We start from the raw sequence: 13,940 nt of genomic DNA, 5'->3' as shown, positions 1-13,940 counted from the left end.
ATTGTATGGACCCCAAAATAGAATGAATAAAAACATGAGTTGAGCGCACAACAAGCAAGCTCTCACACAGGTCGAGGGAAAAATAAAAGTTCTGGGTCTCAGAAAATGGCAAAACAAAAAATTTTTTTGTTTCCAATGTTCAGAATTTTTTTTACTACTACCATATATTATATATATTGATCCCTGATGAAGCATTTGTGAAACGCACACCATGTGTGTTTGGTGTGTGAGCCACCATTCTCTGCCATTTCAGCATGTACTGATCATCACTTTTTTTAGGGATTTTCATGGCAATGTGATCTACTAACTATGTGTACTTGATCTTATAGTAACATTTACCTTCTTTTTTGTACACTGTATGAGTATATATGTTCACTTAGTCATTTGTGACAAATACTTAATAAAAGCTTTATTTTATTTGTCAATGTGATTACATATGGTTACGTACTTCGCGTTGTATTGCTTTCCTTTTTTTTGTACTATTTTACATATATAAAAAGCAAAGTTTGGAATCGCCGTAATCATAATGACCTGAAGAACCATGTTTCCAGGTCATTTTTAGCATATGATCAAGCTATAAAATGGAAAGCCAAAAGACATCGCAAAATTGCATTTTTTTCCTGTTTTTCAGTACATATCATTGTAAATTTAACGATGGCACTCAAAACTACAACTCGTCCTGCAAAAAACAAGCCCTTATACCATATGTTTATCTAGGTGGAAACATAAAAATAAAAATGATTGCTTTTGGAAGAGAGGTGATGTGGGAGAAAAAATGAGAGTACAAAAAAGGAAAATGATCTGATCACAAAAAGGTTATTTAACGGGTCTGGGAGGTGGAACCTCTGAGCAACTATACAAAGGGGCAGTCCTTGTAAGGAAGCGGGTGGCTCCCAGGGAAGGCGGGCAGGTAGTCACGGCAAGTGACAGGGACAGTCTCTGGGTAGAAGGGCAGGAAGTCACGGCAAGTGACGGGGACAGTCTCTAGATGGGCAGGTGGTCACGGCAAGTGACAGCAGGGAAAGAGTCTCTAGACGGGCAGGTGGTCACGGCAAGTGACAGCAGGGAAAGAGTCTCTAGATAGGCTAGCAGGCAGGTAGCAGGTGAGCGCTCCCAGGTGAGCGGGCAAGAGTCTCTGGACAGGCAGGTGGTCACGGCAAGTGACGGCAGAGCCTCCAGGTAGGCTAGCAGGCAGGTAGCAGGTGAGCGCTCCCAGGTGAGCGGGCAAGAGTCTCTGGACAGGCAGGTGGTTACGGCAAGTGACGGCTGAGCCTCCAGGTAGGCTAGCAGGCAGGTAGCAGGTGAGCGCTCCCAGGTGAGCGGGCAAGAGTCTCTGGACAGGCAGGTGGTTACGGCAAGTGACGGCTGAGCCTCCAGGTAGGCTAGCAGGCAGGTAGCAGGTGAGCGCTCCCATGTGAGCGGGCAAGAGTCTCTGGACAGGCAGGTGGTCACGGCAAGTGACGGCAGAGCCTCCAGGTAGGCTAGCAGGCAGGTAGCAGGTGAGCGCTCCCAGGTGAGCGGACAAGAGTCTCTGGACAGGCAGGCAGGTATCAGGCAGGTATCTGGCAGGTACTTCCTGGTCCGCAGGCGGACTGATCCATAGACAGACTGGCAGGTGCTGGTAGGCAGACTGTCGGACCACAGGATAGCAAGCAGGTAAGCAGATATCAGGCAGGTATCAGGCAGGTATCAAGCAGGAATCTGGCAGGTGACTGGCAGGTAACTGGTAACGGGACCTGAGGGCTGAAGCAGAGTTGAAAGGCTTTGCAACAACATTGCTCGGGCACCTCCATTTTGGAGGAGGTGCCTTATATATGGTGAGGTCCTCCGGCCATTGGCCGGGGACTCCTTAGGACGGCGCGCGCGGCCCCTTTAAGAGAGGGGGAGCGCGCGCGCGCCCTAAGCACAGAGGCCGGGAAGCAGCGCGCTGCCAGCAGAGCGGGAGGAAGACGCCGGGCACGGAGCGGAGAGGTGAGGGGAACGGCGTCCCTTCCTAGAAGGAGGCAGGGACGCCGACACTACAGTACCCCCCCTTTAGGCCCCCCCTTTTTTAGGCCAGACAGAAATTTATCAAGGATGAGAGGGGCATGGATGTTCTCCCGGGGCTCCCATGTTCTCTCCTAAGGACCAAACCCCTTCCAATCCACTAGAAAAAAGGTCATTCCTCTTACCCTTTTGGTGGCCAGAATGTTCTCTACCTCAAACTCGTTTTCAGCGGAAACCGGAGCAGGAGGCGTACCTGTAGACTTGGAAAAAGAGTTAAGTATCACGGATTTGAGGAGAGATACATGGAAGGAGTTAGGAATCCGCAAATTGGCCGGGAGATTCAATTTATAGGCCACCGGATTGATTTGTTTGATAACTTCCAGTGGGCTGATGAACCGAGGCCCTAACTTGTAGGAAGGAATCTTGAGCCGGACATATTTGGACGAGAGCCAGACCTTATCTCCAGGACGGAATTGTGGTGGATCCAGACGTCTCTTGTCAGCCTGTTTTTTCATCCGCTCGGATGACTGAAGAAGTGTGGATCTGGTACTTTCCCAAATGGAGGAAAATTCGTTAACGAGAGATTCCGCAGCCGGATTGTCCACCGAGGTGGAGACTGGAAACGGGATCCGAGGATGCTGACCGAAAACTACAAAAAACGGGGATTTGGAGGAAGATTCGCTCTCGTGATTATTGTAAGAAAATTCGGCCCACGGTAAAAGATCCACCCAGTCGGAATGGTGAGCATTAACAAAGTGCCGGAGGTAACTGGTTACAATTTGGTTGATCCGTTCTACTTGGCCATTGGACTGTGGGTGATAAGCAGAAGAAAAGTCCAAGGTGACCCCCAGCAGTTTACACATGGCTCGCCAAAAACGAGAGGTGAACTGAACCCCTCGGTCGGATACGATGTGGAGAGGAAGACCATGAAGACGGAAGACATGATGGATAAAGTCTTTAGCTAACTCTGATGCAGACGGGAGACCCGGCAGGGGAATAAAGTGAGCTATTTTGGAAAAGCGGTCAGCGACCACCCATATGACCGTACAACCGGCAGAGACAGGGAGGTCCGTTATAAAGTCCATAGCTATATGCTGCCACGGGGCAGCAGGTACAGGAAGAGGAAGGAGGTGGCCGGCTGGCAGATGTCTCGGAACCTTGTTGCGAGCGCAGGACACACAGGCTGAAACAAAGTCTATTACGTCCTTGTGCAGGGTAGGCCACCAGTAATGCCGGCTAATAAGCTGGAGGGTCTTTTTCTGACCAGCGTGGCCAGCTAGCTTGGACGAGTGTCCCCAGTGTAGAACCTTCTCACGATCAGGAACAGTTACGAACGTCTTACTGGGTGGAAGACGATTTAGATTCACGGGGGCCACCTGCATTACTTTGGCGGGGTCGATGATGTGTTTAGGCTCCTCCTCAAGATCAGACACCAAAAAGGATCGGGATAAGGCATCAGCTTTGATGTTTTTGTCAGCTGGGCGAAAATGAAGAATGAAATTAAAGCGGGCGAAAAACAAGGACCACCGGGCTTGGCGCGGGTTAAGTCTCTGGGCACTCTGGAGGTAAGCCAAGTTCTTGTGGTCCGTGTAAATTATTACCGGGTGAAGAGCCCCCTCGAGCAGGTAACGCCACTCCTCCAGTGCCAGCTTAATGGCCAACAATTCTCGGTCTCCTATAGAATAATTGGCTCAGAAGAGGAGAAGAGTTTGGAGAAGAAGCCGCAAGTTACCATTCTTCCGGAAGACGACTTTTGGGTAAGTACTGCTCCGGAGGAGGAAGCGTCGACTTCTAGAAAGAATTGTTTGTTGCCGTCCGGACAATGCAGCACAGGGGCGGAGGAAAAAGCTCGTTTTAAGGAAAGGAAGGCCTCCTCTGCTTCGGGCGGCCATTCTCTGGGATTAGCGCCCTTACGGGTGAGCGCTGAGATAGGGGCAGTCCGGGAAGAGAAGTGCGAAATGAATAGGCGGTAGTAGTTGGCGAAGCCCAGGAACCGCTGAATAGCCTTCAACCCCCCTGGTCAGGGCCACTTCTGGATGGCAGACAGTTTCTCAGGGTCCATTTGTAGGCCGGTCAGAGAGATTATGTAGCCCAGAAACGGAAGCGAGGTCTGCTCAAAGATGCACTTCTCATATTTAGCGTAGAGGTGGTTCTGCCTGAGCCTGAGCAGGACCTGACGAACGTCCGTCCGGTGAGTGAGAAGATCCGGAGAGAAGACCAAGATGTCGTCCTGGTACACCACCACGCAGGAGTAGAGAAGGTCACGGAAGATGTCATTGACCAACTCTTGAAAGACGGCGGTAGCGTTACAGAGACCGAAGGGCATTACAAGATATTCATAGTGACCATCCCGGGTGTTGAATGCCGTCTTCCATTCATCCCCCTGATGGATATGGACCAGATTATATGCCCCACGGAGGTCCAGCTTGGTGAAGATTCTAGCCCCCCTCAGACGGTCAAATAATTCAGGAATGAGCGGAAGAGGGTATTTATTCTTCACTGTGATCTGGTTAAGGCCTCTATAGTCTATACAGGGACGGAGTGAGCCGTCCTTCTTTTTGACGAAGAAGAAGCCTGCTCCCGCCGGGGAGGTAGATTTCCGGATAAATCCCCAGGCCAGATTCTCCTCAATATATTCAGACATGGACCGGGTCTCAGCAGCGGACAAAGGGTAAATACGCCCACGGGGAGGAGTAGCGCCGGGCATCAGGTCAATTGGGCAGTCGTATGGTCTATGAGGGGGTAATGTCTCTGCTTCTCTTTTATTAAAGACGTCCGCAAAAGACCAATAGGGAACCGGTAGGCTGGGTAGATTGGCTGGGGTAGGAGAAGGACGAGCAGGATGAACGGGAACTAAACAAGTCTTATGGCATTCCTGTCCCCAGCGAAGAACTTCTCCGGTCTGCCAATCAAGCACGGGTGCGTGTTTCTGGAGCCAAGGTAGGCCTAGCAAGAGGGCGTGAGAGAGTCCAGGCAGAAAATGGAAGAAGATGCTCTCAGAGTGCAGCATTCCCACCTGCAGAGTTATGGATTCGGTGATGAGTTGGATGGGATGTGGTAAGAGGCCCCCATCCACGGCGGCGACAGATAAGGGTACAGCCAGAGGTTTGGTGGGAATGCGATATTTCTCTACCAGGGACTGAGAAATGAGATCTCCGGCAGCTCCAGAGTCAAGTTGAGCCAGTTCAAAATAACGGTTCTCCCCGCAGATGATAGAGACCGACAGCATTAGAGATGGAGAGGGTTTATTTCTGTCTAGGGTGACCTCTCTGAGCGATCCTAGACACAGGCGTTTCCCGACCTCTCCGGGCTGGAACGGATCCGGTGCTCCTTACTGCCACAGTAGAAGCAGCTCCCCTCGGCACGGCGTAATTCTTGATGGGTCTTGACCATCTTGGTCTGGTCGACCTGCATAGGCTCGGGTGAGTGCGCCGGAGGAGTAACGGAGGAAGTGTCGGGTCTCTGGAAGGTAGGGGCAAGGCGTGGAAACCTCCTCTCATGGGTGACCTCTTTGGTGCGCTCCTGGAACCGGATGTCAATCCGGGTGGCAAGTGTAATTAAGTCATCGAGAGTGGTACGAATGTCCCGACCGGCAAGTTCATCTTTAATACGGCCGGACAGACCCTCCCAGAAGACGGACACCAGGGCGTCGTTATCCCAGGCAAGCTCCGAAGCAAGGGTACGGAACCGTATGGCATATTGGCCCACGGTGAGACTTCCTTGGCGGAGGCGTAGCAGAGATGAGGCGGATGAGGTCCTCGGTCCTGGTTCATCGAAGACCTTCCGGAAAGCCGAGAGAAAGGCTGGCAGATTGGACACCAGGGGGTCTCCTCTCTCCCATAGAGGATTTAGCCAAGCCAGCGCCTCCCCCGTGAGATGGGACATGATGAAGGCTACTTTGGTTCGGTCGGTGGAAAACTGATGTGCCAACAGTTCGAAGTGCTGAGTGCACAGGTTAATGAAGCCCCGTGCCTGACCGGGATCTCCGCCAAAACGAGACGGGGCGGTGAGGCGGGGACCGGGAAGAGATGCCATGGAATTGATGGGCAGCGACGCTGCCGGGGTAGGAGTCGTGCGACTGGAAGCCGGTCCCGAAGATGTAGTCAGTGTGTCCAGGCGGGAGTTAACACTACGCAGGTGACTCAGGATGGACTCCTGTTGGGACCTCTGACGGGACAGTTCATGACATAGGTCCGAGAGCGAGGGAGCTTGGGTGCCACCGGGTTCCATGGCCCGAGCAAACTGTAACGGGTCTGGGAGATGGAACCTCTGAGCAACTATACAAAGGGTCAGTCCTTGTAAGGAAGTGGGTGGCTCCCAGGGAAGGCGGGCAGGTAGTCACGGCAAGTGACAGGGACAGTCTCTGGGTAGAAGGGCAGGAAGTCACGGCAAGTGACGGGGACAGTCTCTTGACAGGCGGATGGTCACGGCAAGTGACAGCAGGGTAAGAGTCTCTAGACGGGCAGGTGGTCACGGCAAGTGACAGCAGGGAAAAAGTCTCTAGACGGGCAGGTGGTCACGGCAAGTGACAGCAGGGAAAGAGTCTCTAGATAGGCTAGCAGGCAGGTAGCAGGTGAGCGCTCCCAGGTGAGCGGGCAAGAGTCTGTGGACAGGCAGGTGGTCACGGCAAGTGACGGCAGAGCCTCCAGGTAGGCTAGCAGGCATGTAGCAGGTGAGCGCTCCCAGGTGAGCGGGCAAGAGTCTCTGGACAGGCAGGTGGTCACAGCAAGTGACGGCGGAGCCTCCAGGTAGGCTAGCAGGCAGGTAGCAGGTGAGCGCTCCCAGGTGAGCGGGCAAGAGTCTCTGGACAGGCAGGTGGTCACGGCAAGTGACATCGGAGCCTCCAGGTAGGCTAGCAGGCAGGTAGCAGGTGAGCGCTCCCAGGTGAGCGGACAAGAGTCTCTGGACAGGCAGGCAGGTATCAGGCAGGTATCTGGCAGGTACTTCCTGGTCCGCAGGAGGACTGATCCATAGACAGACTGGCAGGTGCTGGTAGGCAGACTGTCGGACCACAGGATAGCAAGCAGGTAAGCAGATATCAGGCAGGTATCAGGCAGGTATCAGGCAGGTATCAAGCAGGAATCTGGCAGGTGACTGGCAGGTAACTGGTAACGGGACCTGAGGGCTGAAGCAGAGTTGAAAGGCTTTGCAACAACATTGCTCGGGCACCTCCATTTTGGAGGAGGTGCCTTATATATGGTGAGGTCCTCCGGCCATTGGCCGGGGACTCCTTAGGACGGCGTGCGCGGCCCCTTTAAGAGAGGGGGAGCGCGCGCGCCCTAAGCACAGAGGCCGGGAAGCAGCGCGCGCTGCCAGCAGAGCGGGAGGAAGACGCCGGGCACGGAGCGGAGAGGTGAGGGGAACGGCGTCCCTGCCTAGCAGGAGGCAGGGACGCCGACGCTACAGGTTACTCCTGATTGCTTGGAGTCTACTCCATGTACCTTGAATATTTACAATACATGGTGACTGAGCTAATGATTGCTTTTTTCACTTTTTTACTTAATTTACCCTTCTTACAGAACACTGTTTTATACTTTTTGCTCTAGTTACCAGGAGCGATAAAGCACAATGATTGAAATCCAAAAAATGGATAAATTAGAGATAAGCACAAAAAAGAAAAGTCTTGTTTTTCACAAATTTCTGCTAATATCTCCTATTAATGGTCATTAAGATAATTCCAACTACATTAGACCGTTTCATGGGTTTAGTAAAGAACATCATTAGCTTGAATTCAAACCATTATCTTGACCCGTTACTAATGAAAAAAACAAAACAATTAACCTTCCGAGCCATTAACACATAATAACATTTAACTTGTTACTAAGCTTAAAAGATGAGTAATAGTGTAATATCACAGGCATGGGTTACGTGAGGATACTAATGTTTTTAAAGAGAACTAAAACTAGACATTTTTCAGCATTTTGCTGAAACAATTAGTTTTGAAGGAATCTTCCAGACAACCCAGATGTAAAGGGATTTTCTACATATTTTTAAAGTTTAGGGAGGTTAATCAAAAGAAACAAGCCATACTTACCACCGGAATCCAGTCCTACTGCGGTGCTGCCATTTCGATAGTCTCAGCTAGATCGGAAGTAATGACATCCTGTCCACAAGTAACCTGAAGTGACTGATTGGCTGCAGGGTCAGGTGACTGATTGTCAGGATGGCATTACTTCCGTTCTGGTGGAGACTGGTAATCAGCATAGCTGGAGTGGAAGGTGGATTACCGTGGTAAGTGGCTACTTTCTTTTCTTTAGCTAGGAAGAGAAGCGTGGCCCTATCGAGAAACCACTCCAGTTCACTGTATAACAGAGGTATAAACACTGAAGGTGCACTGTATACACTGCACGGTCGTGTTGTTTACTCACAAACAGCAGTCAAAATGAAATATGTGTATAAGGAAAAACCAGCGGCACTCACCAACATTTAAAATCCATATTCTTTAATTGCTCAATCTGCACATGTGCCACCACCTGCGCCCTTTTATTGAAGACCAGAAGGCCGGGTCTGAAATTAAACTGTGCACGTGATGCCCATGCCAATAATGGCTAAATCCTGTTGACAGGTTCTCTTTAACCAGAAGACATTAATACACTGGATATTTACTATGAAATTACAGCTGATATTTCCTTTTTTCATATCTGCTAAGTCATAAGCAACAGTTTTGAAAGTTTTGCAATCTACATCTAATGTATTAATGAAGTAAAATCACAAGAGCCACAGGTGCATTGTTAACTTTGCTTTCTTTTGCAAAGTAATTAGGAAATGATTGTTAGTGAGGGGGAAAAAAATACTCATATTTAACATCTGCCCGCAGATAAAACTACAAACCATTTCTGAAAACAAGATTACATTTTCAACCAAAATTATTTTAATCCAATTTACTTTCATGCTTTTTTATACTGTTTTTGGTCACTTTTGTTTCCTTTTTCTCTTTGAACTCAGAGTAGCAGAAATCAGCCTTCTGCACTTGCTGTATAATGAAATATACCGTAGGTCCCGCAATAAATAAATATGGAATCTCTGCACTTAAACAATGGTCCAAAATCCTGATGGATGTGCAAAAATCGTAAGGTCTGTGTCATGCTTCTATTAAATAGGAATATTTAGGGTTCACACATGAAAAGGTGCATTTAATCAGCAAAGCTTATTGCTGCCCAAAATTGCCCTTTAACAAAAAAAACTCACTTTCTTCTTTCAAAGAGTACTTATCACCAATCTGGGGTTTCCAAAGCGGCATCAAAAATCCAAGTTGAAAATTTTCTATGCGTGTGAATGGAAAACATAGTTGGAAAGTAGGTAACACCTATCTGGAGTTGACATTTTTATATAATAAAACAATGGGCTGCCCCAGATTGTTGACTTTTTAAATTATACTCCAATAACAAGTCAATTCAGAAACCTCCCTAATGTACCCTGAAAGCCCAACTTTCTAGGAAAGTCAGGACTGAACTTCCGGGACTAGTGATCGTGGCATGCAAAATGGGATCTCACAACCCTCCGCAGCCATTCTTGCAGTGAAAGAGCGAGATCTCGTGAATAGTATGATAATCGCTATAAAGATGTTACAGTGCAACAGTTTAAGAAAGTGGCAGCTCTGTATTAGTTAAGAGAACAGGATCTCACTCTTTTGCTGTGAGAGCAGCTGCGAAGGGTTGTGGGATCCCGCTCTTCATTCTAGGATCCCACAACAAGGAAATTCGGACCTGATTTTGCTAGAAATTTGGGATCAAGTTTGCAGGTAAGTAGGGCCTTTCCCAGGACATAGGAGCATCTTTAAAATGGTTTTGTCACTGGATTATATTTAGAGAGGTAATCGATCTGGGGCTGCCCACTGTAATATTATATTAATAAACAGCAGCCCCAGATTGTAGATATGTACTTTTAACTATTTTTTTTCTGTTAATGTGCATAAAAAGTTTTAAATTTGGCTTTTTATTACACTGTGAAAAATAATCCGCCAGGAAAATAAGGATCTTTCTACTTTCTTCCTGCAGATTACACATACAGAAGAAGAGGGCTTTCCCACTGAATGACAATGGGACTAATCCACAAGCTGATTCGCAACAGTGGCACATCAGTGGCAGAATACAAGAGTCAGTTTCTGATTTCTGCTGCGGAAAATACACAATGGAGAAAATTAAATAAGCTAAATGTGCATGATGGTTCAGTGGTTAGCACTGTTGCTTTGCAACATCTGCAAGGAGTTTGTATGTTCTCTTTGTGTTTGTGTGGGTTTTCTCCTGGTACTCTGGTTTCCTCCCACAATCCAAAGACAAACTTATAGGGAATTTAGATTGTGAACTTCATTGGGGACAGCAATGATGATGATGTCTGCTGCAAAGGGCTGTGGAATTAATGATGCTATATAAGGCTATGTGCCCACGATGCAGAAATGCTCCGGATTTTTCCTGAGCGTTTCTGCATCTCCCTGGCAGAAAAAATGCATGCGGATTGTACATGCGGATTGTACATGTGGATTGTACATGCGGATTGTACATGCGTTTTTCCTGCCAGGGACAAGCGGAAGTGAAGCGTTCTTCACATGCATTTCCGTATGCGGGTTGTCAAGCGCTTTCCAAGTGATTTTAGCATCACTTGGAAAGTGTTTGACAACTTGGTCACACTATATAAATCCATGCAACCGGCATGGATTTATATAGTGTGACCATAAAAGAATGGTAAAAAATAAAAAATAAATATTATACTTACCTTCTGATGACCCCCGGTGGCCTTATCCGATCCGTCCGGTGTCCCCGATGTCTCGCGGTGGTCTAAAAGGACCTTCCATGACGTCATTTAGTCATGTGACGGGTCACACGACCGCCAACGTCAGCGGACGCGTGTCCCGTCACATGACTAAATGACGTCATGGCAGGTCCTTTTAGACCATCGCGAGCTGCCGGAGAGCCAGGACGCATTGCTATGAAGATCGTGGGCCATCAGAAGGTAAGTATAATGTATATTTTTTATTTTATTCTTTTTTTTTACAGGTACTATGGTACCCGGGTCTGGAGGAGAGTCTCCTCTTCTCCAAACCCGGGTACCATCCGCACATTGAACCCCATGATATCCGCATGATATCCGCATGTGCACATGTAGTGATGCGGATATTATGCGGTCCAATGCAAGTCAGTGGCGGCGAAAATGCCGCGATTCCGCAAAATAATTTGTAGCACATGCGGATTATCATTGGGGAACATGGCAGACCTTCTACCAAGCATTTTTTAAGCGTTTCTGCAGCGGAATTGCTGCTGCGGAAATGCTTAAAAAAAGCATAGTGGGCACACAGCCTAAGAAAGAAAAAAAAGACAGTTTAAATATATGCCAGATTTATGAAACAGCATGAACAAAATTGATAAATCTGGTGTATTTTAAGACTACCTAGGCTAAAAGTTAAACAGATTTGATAAATATGCTCTCATCAGATTAAAATCAGAAGACCTTGAGCATGACCATGTTATCTTACCAATGCCCAATGCTTTGAATCTATCACATCGCATATTATAGCACAGCCATCACATAATGTAGCATAGCCTGTATAAAAGCCGAAGCAAAGAATGTAGTGCAGCAACTGTTTTAGAATTAATCTGGTTAGTGAAAGGATGTCACAGTCCTCAGCTTAGCAATAGAACTAGGGAGAAAAAAGCAGCGAAGAACAGTTATCATCCTCTTACCCTCCAATATATATGGAGGTCGCTTTGCTAATACTGTGCTTGTGTAATGAGCTTGTTAGAGTTTGGAAACAGTCCTATACATAGTGCTATAGTGTTATACATGTCTTTTCAGGGCAAAAGTATTTCCTGTGGTTCACATAGAAGGTATTCACACGGAACTGAATTATTTCAGAAAAATTTGCTGAAGCTGTCAAAATCGAATTTCAAAAGATTCAGTCGTATTTACATGGGGTCAATCAAGCTAAAAAGGAGCATTTGAAGATGCAATAGCATGAGTATTTGTGATAGTTGTGCCACCTCCATAAAAATTCAGCTATACTCAGCATACAGTATGTGGTACATTATAACTTTATTTTCTACATAATGCTAAATTGGACAGATATTACTATTGGGTCTGTAAGTTCCTCTCAGCTCACTTCATACTATTTTGATGCAGTTTTTTGCTCTGCAGTTCTCCCTCCTGTAGGCTTCGCTGCAGATTTATACTAAAACAAAATGCAGAATAAAAAACAACATAAAAACTTCAAATTATGAACTGGGCCTAAGAAAGGAGAAACACATTACAAAAACATGAGAAGTACAAAGACTTCATAGTAACCATAAAAAGACCTTGTCTACAGAAACGAGCCTTTGTTATTGGTCTCGCCAACATTATATCAGAGATCTGGCCTCCATAGCACGCAGTATATAGCAAACGTAAGAACAGAAGATGTGCTCTACCAAAAGCCTAAATCGGTTTCCCTTCAATGTGAAAAAGAAGGAGAAGAATTCACAAATTCCTCTTTTTTTCCCTTATAATTTTACAATTGACTTCTTTAAGTTCATTGACGCTGAGCAGGAGTCGTGGCGGAAGTCTTCATGCATTACTGCGGTACTGAATTAAGCAGACCTGTCTGTGTTAGCATTTTTCACAAACTCCCATGAAACACAGAACAAACTGCCTGAGCTGGTAATGACAAGTGTACACGATTACAGGAAGAGTGGAAACTCTGAAAGTGCTTTTGCAGTTTATCTGATGAAGTTCCTTGTGTTGCCCTCGGTGTGTATACCATAGCTGTAAACACCGCCGGTACTCATCTGCCAGACCCCTGACACACACAACTGGCGTGTCCTAATAAGGTTACAATGAGCTCACCAGCCTTTACGCTCGGAGCGAACATACGCTGTGTAGTGTTGAGGCCAGGCACATCAAGCTTCCTGGATGGCCGTAATGTGGCCTCGGAAGGGTTACTGCACTTTTTATCTCACGGAAAATGAATCTGATAATTAAAGCCACTCGATGGGAACAGTAAAAGTTAAACCCTGAGATAAATTTTCAGTAGGCTGTCAGGAAAGTTAGAGAATCATCTGTATGTGTCTTCAAAGCACAGTTCAGCTTGTTCTCCGCTCTTCAGTGGGTTTTATGAGGTGAGCTGTATTGCATTTGAAAAAAACAAGATGATGTAAGCTTGAAGATTTGAAAACTATTAGTCACTGTAGGCTTATACTTTACTACTATTCCGAATACAGCATGTTATGGGAAATATAACAAGGCCCTTTCTCAAGTCAAGGGTCACGGCCTGTAGTCATTGTCTATATTGCTCATACTGCTTTTTGTGATTTTTCCAGACCTCTATCCAACCTCTTAAAGGGTTTTTTAGACACATACTACCTGTTCTTTCAAGAAGAGTTTTCAGTAAGACTCCTTATTATCAAAGGCAGCATTACAATTACAAGTAACACCTCTATAAACAGCTGATAACACAGGATCCACCAATCACAATAGGTGATTTCACAGCTGACTCTGCCCCCCATTCACAATGACCTTTGCACATGCTCATTAGACACTTCACTACCAAAAATAGGCTCTGACCTGACCACTGTGGCAATGTACATGTATTGTTTCCTGAAACAACCAGATGTTAGAGTTTAAAAAGTCCCTCAGTAGCCAGTATGAAAAGTCTATTTTTTTATTTTTAATGCAGATTGTGATATGAAAAAATACATTTTACACAAAAACCTGATTTAAACAATAGGTCATTTTCTGATAGCTTCCCTTCAATATGTAGTTCAGAGGATGATCTTCAGGGCATTTTTCATGATATCTGATGCCAGGAGTCATGCCAAAAAGTGTATATCATCAATGCCAGGCTATAAACAATCAGAATCCATGTAAAAATGTTGTATTATATTATATATTTTAAGAGGGGAATATTGTTAATGCTCTGCAGCAAAGTAAATTATTATTATTATTATTATTAACAATAAAAATAATAATAATCATCATCAGTCAACTGC

General features: G+C 46.5%; 1 protein-coding gene across 3 annotated transcripts in view; it reads right to left on the bottom strand.

Annotated features, from left to right (window-relative positions):
• KCND3 (potassium voltage-gated channel subfamily D member 3) overlaps positions 1–13,940 on the bottom strand; it is a 647,462-nt gene that overhangs the window by 239,756 nt on the left and 393,766 nt on the right. The window lies entirely within an intron of this gene.

The sequence above is a fragment of the Phyllobates terribilis genome, unplaced genomic scaffold, assembly GCF_046119375.1.
Source record: "Phyllobates terribilis strain yellow unplaced genomic scaffold, ASM4611937v1 Scaffold_2__4_contigs__length_985480577, whole genome shotgun sequence".
Lineage (NCBI taxonomy): Eukaryota > Metazoa > Chordata > Amphibia > Anura > Dendrobatidae > Phyllobates > Phyllobates terribilis.
This window is presented reverse-complemented; position numbering and strand designations above follow the sequence as displayed.